The 13,433-nt window shown below is 44.1% G+C and overlaps 1 pseudogene; it reads right to left on the minus strand.

Moving 5' to 3' along the window:
• Window positions 1-2,918: 2,918 nt before the first annotated feature.
• LOC143958637 (5S ribosomal RNA) lies at window positions 2,919-3,037 on the minus strand (annotated as a pseudogene).
• Between the last annotated feature and the right edge of the window lie 10,396 nt (window positions 3,038-13,433).

The following is a 13,433-nucleotide window of genomic DNA, read 5'->3' on the forward strand; positions in this document are numbered from 1 at the left end:
CACTTATGTGTCACGTTTGGAAAGACCCGAATATTACTGGCATATCCAAACCCTCGGCACACCACAAAATTGCGGCGTACGCTGACGATCTAATTTTTTCCGTCTCCAATCCACACATTTTGCTTCCCAAAATACTTGCGTCTCTACAGCGACACGGCAGCCTATATGTATTGAATATATCGGTTCCGGATGGTGAGGCCAAGAGGCTCCGCTCCTCTTTTCCATTCTACTGGGCTGAAAAATCTATACGTTAACTGGGCGTTGACTTTGCAGCGGATTTAGCGCAATTGTACCTGCTTAATTTTGTCCCTCTCCTGGATAGACTGAAATCTGATTTGGGAAACTGGCATGCTTTAACACTGACCTGGTTCGGGCGCTGTAATGCATTCAAAATGATGGCCCTCCCTCGGATCTTATACATGTTCCAGACATTACCGATCCGGTTACCCCCAATTTTTTTCAGACAACTGCAGGTGCTGCTCCGGGACTTTATTTTGGCGCGCAAACCGCCCAGAGCCCGTTTGCAATTGCTTGCCAGACCAAAGGACAAGGGGGGTCTGGGTCTCCCAGATCTCAGACAATACTACAGAGTGACTCTGCTAGCGAGAGTCGTTGATTGGCATTGTAATGGCCCACACAAGCAGGGGGTGGAGATGGAGATTGAGGATGGATCCATTCCCCTATTGACCTCCCCGTGGCTCCTGTCCTCCCTACCAAAAGACCTCAGAGGTCACCCCGTAGTGGGAGCTACGTTGGCTGTTGTGCGGAGGTTGTTCCGCTGCACACACATTGCTCCCCTGCCATCACCAATGACTCCGGTTATAGGTAATCCAGACTTCCCACCGGGATTTACCAACAAGAAACTGCGACAGTTGACAGTGGTGGGGAAACAGCGTCTGGGAGAGGTGTGGCCCACGGGAGGGCTCCCGACCACGCAAACTGTCGCCGAGCTTTCTGACCCTCCGCTTGACTTGTTTAGTGCTTATCAACTTCGTCACTTTCTTCTAGCCATACAAAGGGCCCCCTACACTCCTAGAGACCTGACACCCTATGAATCCATCTGTCACAAAAGGGAACCTGTGCGACACACCCTCTCCCTCCTGTACAACCTATTGAGTAGTCAGGAGGAGGAGTCAACCCCCACCATTTATCCACAAATGGGAGAGGGACTTTGGCATCACATTTACCCCACAACAGATAGGGAAGATCCTGACCTTAGTACATAAAGCTTCCATCGCAAACCAATATCACGATACAAGATAGTCTCACGCTGGTATAGAGTCCCATACCTTCTGAATAAAATGGATAGATCGATCCCGGATGTTTGTTGGAGGTGAAATTCAGATATGGGGACCATGGGACACCTTTTCTGGGCATGCCCGACCTTGAGGAACTTTTGGGTTCCCAGTAGTGTGCCTTCTACACTTGACCGAACAGCCTGTTCGAAAATACAAAAAAACCCTCACGATGCACCTCCTGAATGCCGCCCGGGCCTGCATTCCCGCACTGTGGAGGCAGCCTCAGCCCCCATCCAAGGTGCTGTGGTATTCCAAAGTCAATCATATTCTCCGGATGGAAGAATTGACCGCCACCCTTCACAACACTGAAGAGGCATTTAGTGTTACATGGAGGCCCTGGAGGTATTTTACTGTTACGCGAGACTACATTCGGGAGGTGAGCAGTGCCTCCGTCCCAGAAAACGACTGAACATCTAACGTTTACCTACGTAGGCCATGTCTGCCCTGGGTGGCATTCCCCCCCTCCCTTTTTGTCTTTATTTTTCTTTTTTTTCCCCGCCGCCATCCCCCCACCTCCTCTCTCTCCGTCTTTGCACTCTCTTCTTCCCCCGTCCTCCCTTTTGACTATGCCTTGTCTCCTTACTAGCCTTCGGGACCCAGAAGAACCCCAGGGTTCTGGACATGACCGGCTCATATTTTACTCTGGTTCACGTAGGTCATGATAAGCTGGCTCGCTGTGGTCCCAGTTGTTCTCCATGATTACATTTGTCCGAACGGAGTTGCACTAGTTATACTGTACTACATGTCGGAGGTGGGGTTTCTCTATTTTCTGCATGAAACTGTAGGACTCCCCTCTGAGAACCCAGAGTTATTTGGCTGCCTATTTTTTGTTAGCATGTAATTGTGACCCTGGCTCATGCTGTATGGTTGACTGTTATATTTATGTTGTTCTACTTAATAAAAGAATAATAAAAATTAAAAAAATAAGTCAATGTCAACAACTTAAAACTAAAGCCTATGGCATTGAGAAATCCCAGGCGGTCTCCCATCCATGTACTAACCATGTCCCAACCCTGCTTAGCCTCTGAGATCAAATGCACGCTCAACCCTCTTGACAAACGCCAAGATGGTCACCATGGGAAACAAACAAAAAAAACAAGTCAACGCCAACAACATAAAAAGAAGCCTGCGGCATCTGGAAAACCCAGGCGGTCTCCCATCCAGGTACAAACCAGGCCCAACCCTGCTTAGCCTCTGAGACCAAACGAGATTGGGCGCTTTCAGGGTGTTGTGCCCGTAGGCAATTTCTTTGTGCACTCTCAACCCTCTTGACAAATGCCAAGATGGTCACCTTGGGAAACAAGGGAAAAAAAACAGGTCAAAGCCAACAACATAAAAAGAAGCCTACGGCATCCGGAATTCCCAGGCGATCTCCCAATCAAGACACTAACCAGGCCAGATCCTTCTATGTCACCTGGTCTTCCCAGGCAGTCTCCCATCCAGGTACTAACCAGGCCTGATGCTGCTAAGCCTCTGAAATCAGACGAGATCGGGTGCTTTCAGGGTGATGTGGCCGTAAGCGTTCTCTTCAGGACACGCCCAACCCTCTTGACAAACGCCAAGATGGTCGCCTTGAGAAACAAGCGAAAAAAACAGTTCAAAGCCAACAACAAAAAAAGAAGCCTATGGCACCTGGTATTTCCAGGCGGTCTCCCATCCAGGTACTAACCAGGCCCGACACTGTTTAGCCTCTGAGATCAGATGAGATTGGGCGCTTTCAGGGTGATGGGGCCGTAGATGATCTCTTTGGGCACTTTCAACCCTCTTGTTAAACGCCAAGATGGTCACCTTGGGAAACAAGCGAAAATAAACAGGTAAACGCCAACAACATAAAAAGAAGCCTACGGCACCTGGTATTCACAGATGGTCTCCCATACAGGTATTAACCAGGCCGTACACTGCTAGGCCTCCGAGATCAGATGAGATTGTGCGCTTTCAGGGTGATGTGGCCATAGGTGTTCTATTTAGACACTCTCAAACCTCTTGACAAATACCAAGATGGTTATCTTGGGAAACAAGTGAAAAAAAAAAGGTCAACGCCAACAACATAGACCCTGGCGGTCTCCCATCTGACCCAGACCCTGCTTAGCCTCTGAGATCGGGCGCTTTCAGGGTGATGTGACCTCAGGCGAACGCTTTGGGACATACTCAAAACTCTTGACTGATGCTAAAATGGTCACCTTGGGAAACAAGCGAAAGAAAAACAGGTCAAAGCCAACAATATAAAAAGATTCCTACGGACCCTGCTTAGCCTCTGAGATCAGATGAGATCGGGCGCTTTCAGGGGAATGTGGCCGTAGGAGATTTCTTTGGGCTCTCTCAGCCCTCTTGACAAATGCCAAGATGATCACCTTGGGAAACAAGCGGAAAAAAAAAAACATGTCAACGCCAACAACATAAAAAGAATCCTACGGCACCTGGTATTCCCAGTTGGTCTCCCATCCAGTTACTAATCAGGCCCGACAATGCTTAGCCTCCGAGATCAGACAATATCAGGCACTTTCAAGGTGATGGGGCCATAGGCGATCTCTTCGGGCACTCTCAACCATCTTGACAAACGCCAACATGGTCATCTTGGGAAACAAGCGAAAAAAACCAAGTCATTGCCAACATTGGAGGCTAAGCAGGGTTGGGCAATCAGTTTCCTTGCCTGAAATAGGCATCTCAGAACTGCCATCTGGCTACTTCCCGGGTTTCCAACTCCTTCAACTAATCCCAGGAGACAATACTTCGCCTCCATCCTGGTGGAGGTTCCAACCACCCGATCAATGGTTCCTGTCACCTCTGTCCAGTAGCGGATCGATTTTGGGCCTCTCCAAAACATGTGCATCATGTCTCCCCCCATGTTCCCGCACCGGGGGCAACTTGCGTCCGGCCGTTCGGCCAAACTGAAAAAGTTTACGAGGAGCATAATAGGTTCTATATAATAAGAACAGATGTGACATCCTGTGTGAGGAGAGCCACAATTCACCACAGGCAGGATTCCTGTGGCCAATTATAGCTCGGGGGGTTTAGTACACACCCCACACTATATAAGGCCGCCAGCACGGCGGCCTTGTATAGTGTGTTGCGGTGGTCAGGGAAAGAGGACGATAGGCAGGGACAGTGTCTTTACTGCTTGGGAACCTAGCACTGTTACAGTGGGTGTTATGTGCCTCCTGCACAGTACACACCTGAAGCTACCCTTTATTACTGGTGTTCAATTTCTGCAATACATGCATCTGCAGTGCAGAAGTTAGAGTCGGTGTTGTGTGCCTCCTGCACAGTATACACCTTATTGCTGGTGTTCTGTTTCTGTAATACAGGAACCTAGTACTGTTACAGTGCTAGGGTGTACAGAGAAGCTGGTATATATAGAAGACTACAGCATACAGAAGAAAGGCTAGTGAATACAGAATACAGGTTTCGTGTATGTAGATAGGCTTGAGTATACAGAGATGCTAGAGTAAACAGTGAGGCTGGGGTACACAGAGAGGCTAGTTTAAAGACAAATACAAAGATGTTAGTGTATATAGAGAGGTTAGTGTATAGAGAGAGTCGAGTGTATACAGAAAGGACAGTGCATATAGAGAAGCTACTGTATACAGAAAGGGTATACATGAAAGCTGACATTCTATACAGAAGACTGGGTAGTGTATACAGAGAGTCTAGTGGGTACAGAAGACAGGCTGGTGTATTCTAGCTAGTTTTTACAGTCTAGTGTATACAGAAGACAGGCTGTGGTATACAGAGAGTTTAGTGTATTCAGAGAGTCTAGTGTATACATAAGACTGGCTAGTTTACACAGTGTTTACAGAGATGCAAGAGTGTACAGAGAAGCTGGTATATATAGAAGACTACAGCATACAGTAGAAAGGCTAGTTAATACACAATACAGAAGACTCGTGTATGTAGATAGGCTTGAGTATACAGAGATGCTAGAGTAAACAGTGAGGCTGGGGTACACAGAGAGGCTAATTTAAAGAGAGGCTAGTATATACAAAGATGTTAGTGTATATAGAGAGGTTAATGTATAGAGAGGGTCGAGAGTATACAGAAAGGACAGTGCATATAGAGAAACTAGTGTATACAGAAGACAGGCTTGGGTATACATCAAAGCTGACAGTGTATATAGAAGACTGAGTAGTGCATACAGAGAGTCTATTGGGTAAAGAAGACAGGCTGGTGTATTCTAGCTAGTTTTTACAGTCTAATGTATACAGAAGACAGGCTGTGGTATACTGAGGGTTTAGTGTATTCAGAGAGTCTAGTGTACAGAGATGCAAGGGTGTACAGAAAAGCGAGAAGCTAGTATATATAAGGCTAGTGAATACAGGCTAGTGAATACAGAATACAGACTCGTGTACGCAGATAGGCTTGAGTATACAGAGATGCTAGAGTAAACAATGAGGCTGGGGTACACAGAGAGGCTAATTTAAAGAGAGGCTAGTATATACAAAGATGTTAGTGTATATAGAGAGGTTAGTGTATAGAGAGAGTCGAGTGTATACAGATAGGACCGTGCATCTAGAGAGACTAGTGTATACAGGAGACAGGCTTGGGTATACATCCAAGCTGACAGTGTATACAGAAGACTGGGTAGTGTATACAGAGATTCTAGTGGGTACAGAAGACAGGCTGGTGTATTCTAGCTAGTGTTTACAGTCTAGTGTATACAGAAGACAGGCTGTGGTATACAGAGGGTTTAGTGTATTACAGAGATGCAAGGGTGTACAGAGAAGCTAGTATATATAGAAGACTACAGCATACAGAAGAAAGGCTAGTGAATACAGAATAAAGGCTGGCTTCTACGGAGAGGCTACCACTACGGAGATGCAGAACACTATCTAGGGTATATAGAGAGGCTAGATTATACAGAGAGGCTAGTGCATAGAGTATATTGTATATAGAAGCCTGGTTAGTGTATACAGAGAAGCTAGTGTGTACAGAAGAAAGGCTAGACAGGCTATAAAGAGAGACACGTTTTTACAGAAGACAGTTTGGGGTATACAGAGATGCTAGTTTATACAGAGAGACTAATGTATACAGAAGACAGGCTAGGGCATACAGAAGACAGAAGACGGGCTAGTGTATTCAGAACATAGGCTAGTGTATATCGAAGACAGGCTATTGTATGCAGAAGACCGGCTAGTGTAAACATACTGGTGTATATAGAGAGGCTAGTGAATTTAGAGGGTAGGCTAAGTGATAACAGAAGACAATCTGGGCTATACAGAGACATCCCATCATTTCATCTAGCTCACATCTCTAATGGAGTTTGTCTCATTGCCAGGTTATGCCTTTTCATTCTTATGCTAAATATAGATCACTACACGATTTTAATCATCCACATCAAGCATGCAATAAAACTATCATACATCAAAATAAACCATGTAGAAATGGAGAGTACTATCTCAAAATCCGCTTAAATCTATTCACTTCCATGAGTTCTACCGTTAATTGTACCTTAATGCAAAATGTTCACAAAACCATCCATTTGCTACCAGACATGCTGCACATACTAAGAGTAATGTAACTATCGCTCTCTAACGATGTAAAAAGTTTTATTGCTTTTCTGACATTGACCGAGTATCTCTGACATTAACTGAGTATCTCTCTGCACTATGATCTTAATAATAATAATAATAATAATAGGATTGTGTAATGCAAAGATCAACTAGTCTAATATAAGCTTTCTCATTGGTACCGGCATATCCTTTAAATTTAGACTAACGCAACTATTTCTCGGCCATTTTCAAGCTAAGCTTTCAATCTCTTACCTTTGAACAGCGATACTTCCTCCCTACAATATTAAGCCATTTAAATGTCCTATTGGTCGCCTATATTATACAACTATTTGAAAAGCCTATATGTAGAGAATAAAACTAGTCTTACATCTTAATAAAACAGTTTTATTGCTCAACCAGTATCAGCTGTCATGACAAATAATCGTTTCCACTGTTTGAGTCTATTTTCTGTATTACTTCTTTTTCTCCACCTTATCCTGTCACAGTTAAAACACAGTGACAAAACATTTCTTTTTACCGCAGCAAAATGTGAGAAAAGCAGTATAAGCCGTCTTTCTGCCATATGCAACCATCTCTCGCTACCTCTATGCAATAGGATTCTCTTTCCAGTGGAAACGGAAAACAGTCAGTGTAAGCCGTCTTCGTGCGCAGCAAAATTAATGGAACGATTTACACGTTGGAATTTGCAAGCTACGTCAATTTACTGTTAAATAGAGTACCTTTGCATTTATCCCTTGACTTTGCTACTATCCCTTGATCCCTTTTGTGTATTCACTATATCTCGACCTATACATACTGCCTCAAAATTTTCCTAATTTGTTTTGCTATACTTATTATTATTATTTTGTAGAGATTACTATCTCTAAATCATTGAAACAAGTTATAATGTCTACAGCTAATTTTACGTTAAAGCAAAAGTCACACAAAACCATCTTTTTAAAACCTTTTACACACTGCACATTAAGATTAATGCAACCATCTCTCGCTACCTCTATGCAATAGGATTCTCTTTCTGACTCTATTTTGTGTATTACTTCTTCTCCACATTAACTGTCACACTGATAACCATTTGTAACACATAACACTTGCAACACATTTTTTAACAGCGGCAAAATGTGAGAAAAGCAGTGGGACGGTTTACTTGATTGAGAAGTGGTTGCAGTAGCAAAGCATAGGAATACAGTTTGATTACATTAATAACACATAATGCAACTATTTTACATTCATTTTACATTCACATCATGCATACATCCTAATGTAAGCTGTCTATCACTATTAATGTTCATGGTTACTGATACATTATGCCGATGACCAGTGGAAACGGAAAACAGTCAGTGTAAGCCGTCTTCGTGCGTAACATAATTAATGGAACGATTTACACGTTGGAATTTTCAAGCTACGTCAATTTACTCTTAAATACCCTTTAGCTGCTTAGCTCACACTTTGCTGTATGTAGCCGCGTTTACATGTAAGTAACCAATGGGGATTGACATTTCATGTCCATCTCACATCTCTAATGCAATTTGTCTCTTTGCCATGTCATACTTTGCCAGTTATTATACTTTCTCATCCGATAGAAACCTAAGCGTTGCTGATATTTCATGATTACAGCAATCATCTCATCTAATTGCTATTCCGACATTTTGCCTTGGTATTACTTTGCAACGCTCTATTGAATAATGTAAAGGTAAGCTAGATATTTTGTGTATTTCCACTTAAACTCGACCTGTATATACTGTCTCAATATTATACTTTCTAATTTTGCTAAATTAGATTATAGAGTTTGCTATGTCTAAATCCAGGTTACCTACTCACCTTTATTACGTATACTGCTAATTTTAGGATAATACAAAACCATCTTATTGCTTCTTTACACGCTGCACATATTAAGAATAATGCAATGCTACCGTGAACAGTTTAATTGCTCGGGATATCTTTTACATTTAGAGTAATGAAATGATTTCTCAGTTTTTTTGGAGCTACTGCAACTAATCGCTTCCGATCTCATTTCAACTGCAATACTTAATCTCTGCTATTGCAGAATATTTAGCTGCTGACACGTAATTAACTTGATTGATAAAAACCTACACACGTTGTTGCTGTTATTTCATGTATTTCCACTTAAACTCGTTATAGTTATTTTGCTATATTTATTACTAGTATAAACAGATTACTATCTCTAAATCCTGGTAAACCAGCTCACACTAAACCATCTAATTTCTACCTTACACGCAGCACATATTAACATATTAACATTTAGCCGGTATAGTGAAATAGTAAACGAAATGTGTAGATCACTCATCTAATATCGTCTTTTCAGTGCTACCGGAACAACTTTTAAATTTAGAGTAATGCAACGATTTCTCAGTTTTATGAAACTACTGCAACTAACGCTTTGGATCTCTTTCCTGATAAATTACGCTCTGCAATATTAAGCCATGTAAATTGTCCTATTGGTCTGCTAACAATGCTATGTATAATAATACAAATCTTTTAAAAGCAATATCGTCTCACTGCAATACTTACACTCTGCATAATATATATGAATAATGCGAATAATGCTAATAATAAAGTCGTGTAAAACTCGGCTATAAGTAGAGAATAAAACTATCTTACATCAAAATAAACCATGTACTGCCAAACCAATAACGGCCAATTACTCAACGTCTATCAGTCAATGACTTAACAAAATAAACTTTTTGCTCTATTTTGAATAGTTGTAGTTCTCCACATTAACTGTCACATTGATATCACCACTGACAACACACCACTTTGTAACAGCACCAAAATATGAAAAAATGTTTCAGAAGTAGTTGCATTAGCAAAAAATAAAGTCCTGTTTTCTTTACACGCTAGCTTTTCTGTATACATGAATCTCTCTGTGTACACCAGCCACTCAATATAGACTAGTCTCTCTGTCTTCTGTATACAGGTGCCCGTAATCTATATACACTAGCCTGCCTTCTTTTTACAATAGTCTCGGTGTCCCAGCCTCTCTGCATACACTAGCCTTACTGAATTCCCCAGACTGTCTTCTGTATACACAAGCCTATCTGTAAAAAAAATAGCCGGTCTTCTGCATACTCTAGCCTCTCTGTGTAACACAGTCTCTCTCTGGATTCCCTAGCCTACATCTCTGCATACCCAGGACCTTCCTCTGTATAATCTAGCCTATCTGTATACACTAGCCTGTCTTTTGTACAAATTAGCTTCTCTGTAGCCGGTCTTCTGTATACACGAGCCTCACTGTCTACTATTGGTTGTCTTTTGTATACACTAGCATCTCTTTATACATTAGCTCTCTGTATACCCAAGCCTCTCTGTATACACTAGTCCACCGGTATACACTAGCAAGTCTGCATACACTAGCCTCTCTTTGTAACTCAACTTCTCTCTCTGTATACCTTAGCCTCCATCTCTGCATACCCAGGACGTTCTTCTCTATAATCTAGCCTATGTGTATACACTAGCCGGTCTTCTGTAGACATTAGCCTCCCTGTATAAACTAGCTGGTCTACTGTATACACTAGTCCGTCTGTATACACTAGCAAGCTTGCATACACTAGCCTCTCTGTGTAACCCAGCCTCCATCTCTGCATACCCAGGACGTTCTTCTCTATAATCTAGCCTATTTGTATACACTAGCCTGTCTTTTGTACACATTAGCCTCTCTGTATAAACTAGCCGGTCCTCTGTATACACTAGTCCATCTGTATACACTAGCAAGTATGCGTACTCTAGCCTCTCTCTCTGTATACCTTAGCCTCCATCTCTGCATACCCAGGACGTTCTTCTGTATAATCTAGCCTATCTGTATAATCTAGCCTATCTGTATACACTAGCCTGTCTTTTGTACACATTTGCCTCTCTGTATAAACTAACCGGTCTTCTGTATACACTAGTCCGCCTGTATACACTAGCAAGTCTGTGTAACCAAGCCTCTCTCTCTGCATACCCTAGCCTCCATCTCTTGCATAAACCAGGACCTTCTTCTGTATAATCTAGCCTATCTGTATACACTAGCCTGTATGCATACTCTAGCCTCTCTCTCTGTATACCCTCGCCTCCATCTCTGCATACCCAGGACGTTCTTCTGTATAATCTAGCCTATCTGTATACAATTGCCTGTCTTTTGTACACATTAGACTCTCTGTATAAACTAGCCGGTCCTCTGTATACACTAGTCCGTCTGTATACACTAGCAAGTCTGTGTAACCAAGCCTCTCTCTCTGCATACCCTAGCCTCCATCTCTTGCATAAACCAGGACCTTCTTCTGTATAATCTAGCCTATCTGTATACACTAGCCTGTCTTTTGTACAGATTAGCCTCTCTGTGTAAACTAGCCGGTCTACTGTATACACTAGTCCATCTGTATACACTAGCAAGTCTGCATACTCCTGCCTCTCTGTGTAACCCAGCCTCGCTCTCTCTCTCTGTATACCCTAGCCTCCATCTCTGCATACCCAGGACGTTCTTCTGTATAATCTAGCCTATCTGTATAAACTAGCCTGTCTTTTGTACACATTAACCTCTCTGTATAAACTAGCCGGTACTCTGTATACACTAGTCCGTCTGTATACATTAGCAAGTCTGTGTAACCAAGCCTCTCTCTCTGCATACCCTAGCCTCCATCTCTTGCATAACTAGGACCTTCTTATGTATAATCTAGCCTATCTGTATACACTAGGCTGTCTTTTGTACACATTAGCCTCTCTGTATAAACTAGCCGGTCTACTGTATACACTAGTCCATCTGTATACACTAGCAAGTCTGCATACTCCTTCCTCTCTGTGTATCACAGTCTCTCTCTCTGTATACCCTAGCCTCCATCTCTGCATACCCAGGACGTTCTTCTGTATAATCTAGCCTGTGTTTTGTACACTTTAGCCTCTCTGTATAAACTAGCCGGTCTTCTGCATACACGAGTCTCTCTGTATACCCTTGGATGTCTTTTGTATACACTAGCTGCTCTTTATACATTAGCTCTCTGTATACCCAAGCCTCTCTATACACTAGTCCGTCTGTATACACTAGCAAGTCTGCATACACCAGCCTCTCTGTGTAACCCAGCCTCTCTCTCTGCATACCCAAGATGTTCTTCTCTATAATCTAGCCTATTTGTATACACTAGCCTGTCTTTTGCACACATTAGCCTCCCTATATAAACTAGCCGGTCTTTTGTATACACTAGTCCGTCTGTATACACTCTAGCCTCCACTTCTGCATACCCAGGACGTTCTTCTGCATAATCTAGCTTATCTGTATACACTAGTGTATACAGACAGACTAGTGTATACAGAGGACCGACTAATGTGTACAAAAGACAGGCTAGATTATACAGAAGAACGTCCTGGGTATGCAGAGCGCTCAGCTTCAAGGTATGGCCAACGTGAGTAATATGAGGGACACTCCTCACCCCCGCCCCCACCTACCAGATCTGAGTTTCATCCCCTTGCCCTCTCTGCCCCTGTCATCTGGTGGCAGTTTTATGCACTCCCTGGCCCCCACCCATTCATAATCCTTACCGACCTTTCTTTCCGCTGCTCACAGGAACACACTGGATGACTTGTCTAATTAACCAACTTGTACAAGACACCGCTATCCTCCTGTCTGACACCGGTCACCCTTGGAGGTTTTACCCCTCACTGTTTGGGTGGTCCCTGCCTCTCCCTGGATGCTCCACATATACCACAACGACATTGTCAGAGGGGCACCACTTGACAGGACACGGGCTTTCATTCCGGTGGCATCTCCCATTGGAGGAAGGGATGATGGCCCCAACCCCTTGGCAGCAGGTTCTTTCATGTACAGACCAGGGCGGCTCATCTTCCCTTCTGGAGTCTTCACCTTAGATGGGGGATTTGCACTTTGGGGGGTCTGAGTGATACCTAATGCATATGTGTCCCCTCCCCCTGGATGCGCCCCTTGTCCCCCCCTCTGGCTCCCACCTACTCTTTGCCGACATTGCCTTCTGCAGCTTTCGGGGACCCTGGATGACTTATTTATTGAGCCTATTGGTACGAGACACTGCTTCCCTCCAGGGTGACTCTGGACCCCCCTGGAGGATTTACCCCTTACTGTTTGGGCGGTCCCAGCCTCCCTCTGGATGCTCTACACAGCCCCCGATGGCGATGCAGGAGAGACACTAATTGGCGGGCCCCAGGACTGCTGCTCGGGTGAAGTCTCCCGTTGGATGGAGGGATGGTGGCCCCAGCCCCTTGCCTGCCGGATTTTCCATGCACCGACCAGGGCTGCTCCTCTTTCATCTTGATGTGGTGACCATGGAGGGGAGGAGTTGAAATTTATGGGGTCCGGGTGTTTGCTGGTGGGAGTGCGCTAAAGGACTTGACATTTCTGCATGTTTGTCCCCTCTCCCCTGTTTCCCCCCTCCCTTCCCCCCCTTCCCACCCTTCCCTTCCCTCCTTTCCCTCCCCCTTTCCCCCTTCCACTCCCCCTTTCCCCCCTTCCACTCCCCCTTTCCCCCCTTCCCTGCCCCTTTTCCCCCGGGGCGTGGACGGGGGAGAGGGGGGTAAGGAGAGGACAATCTGCCAAAGGGAGAAATGCATTTGTCCGGGGACTGCATGTACTTTAGGGGTATGGGACGGGGGGTGGTGGATCCCATTCTGT

The sequence above is a fragment of the Lithobates pipiens genome, unplaced genomic scaffold, assembly GCF_037356315.1.
Source record: "Lithobates pipiens isolate NorthernLeopardFrog02 unplaced genomic scaffold, aLitPip1_a1.2 Scaffold_61, whole genome shotgun sequence".
NCBI lineage: Eukaryota > Metazoa > Chordata > Amphibia > Anura > Ranidae > Lithobates > Lithobates pipiens.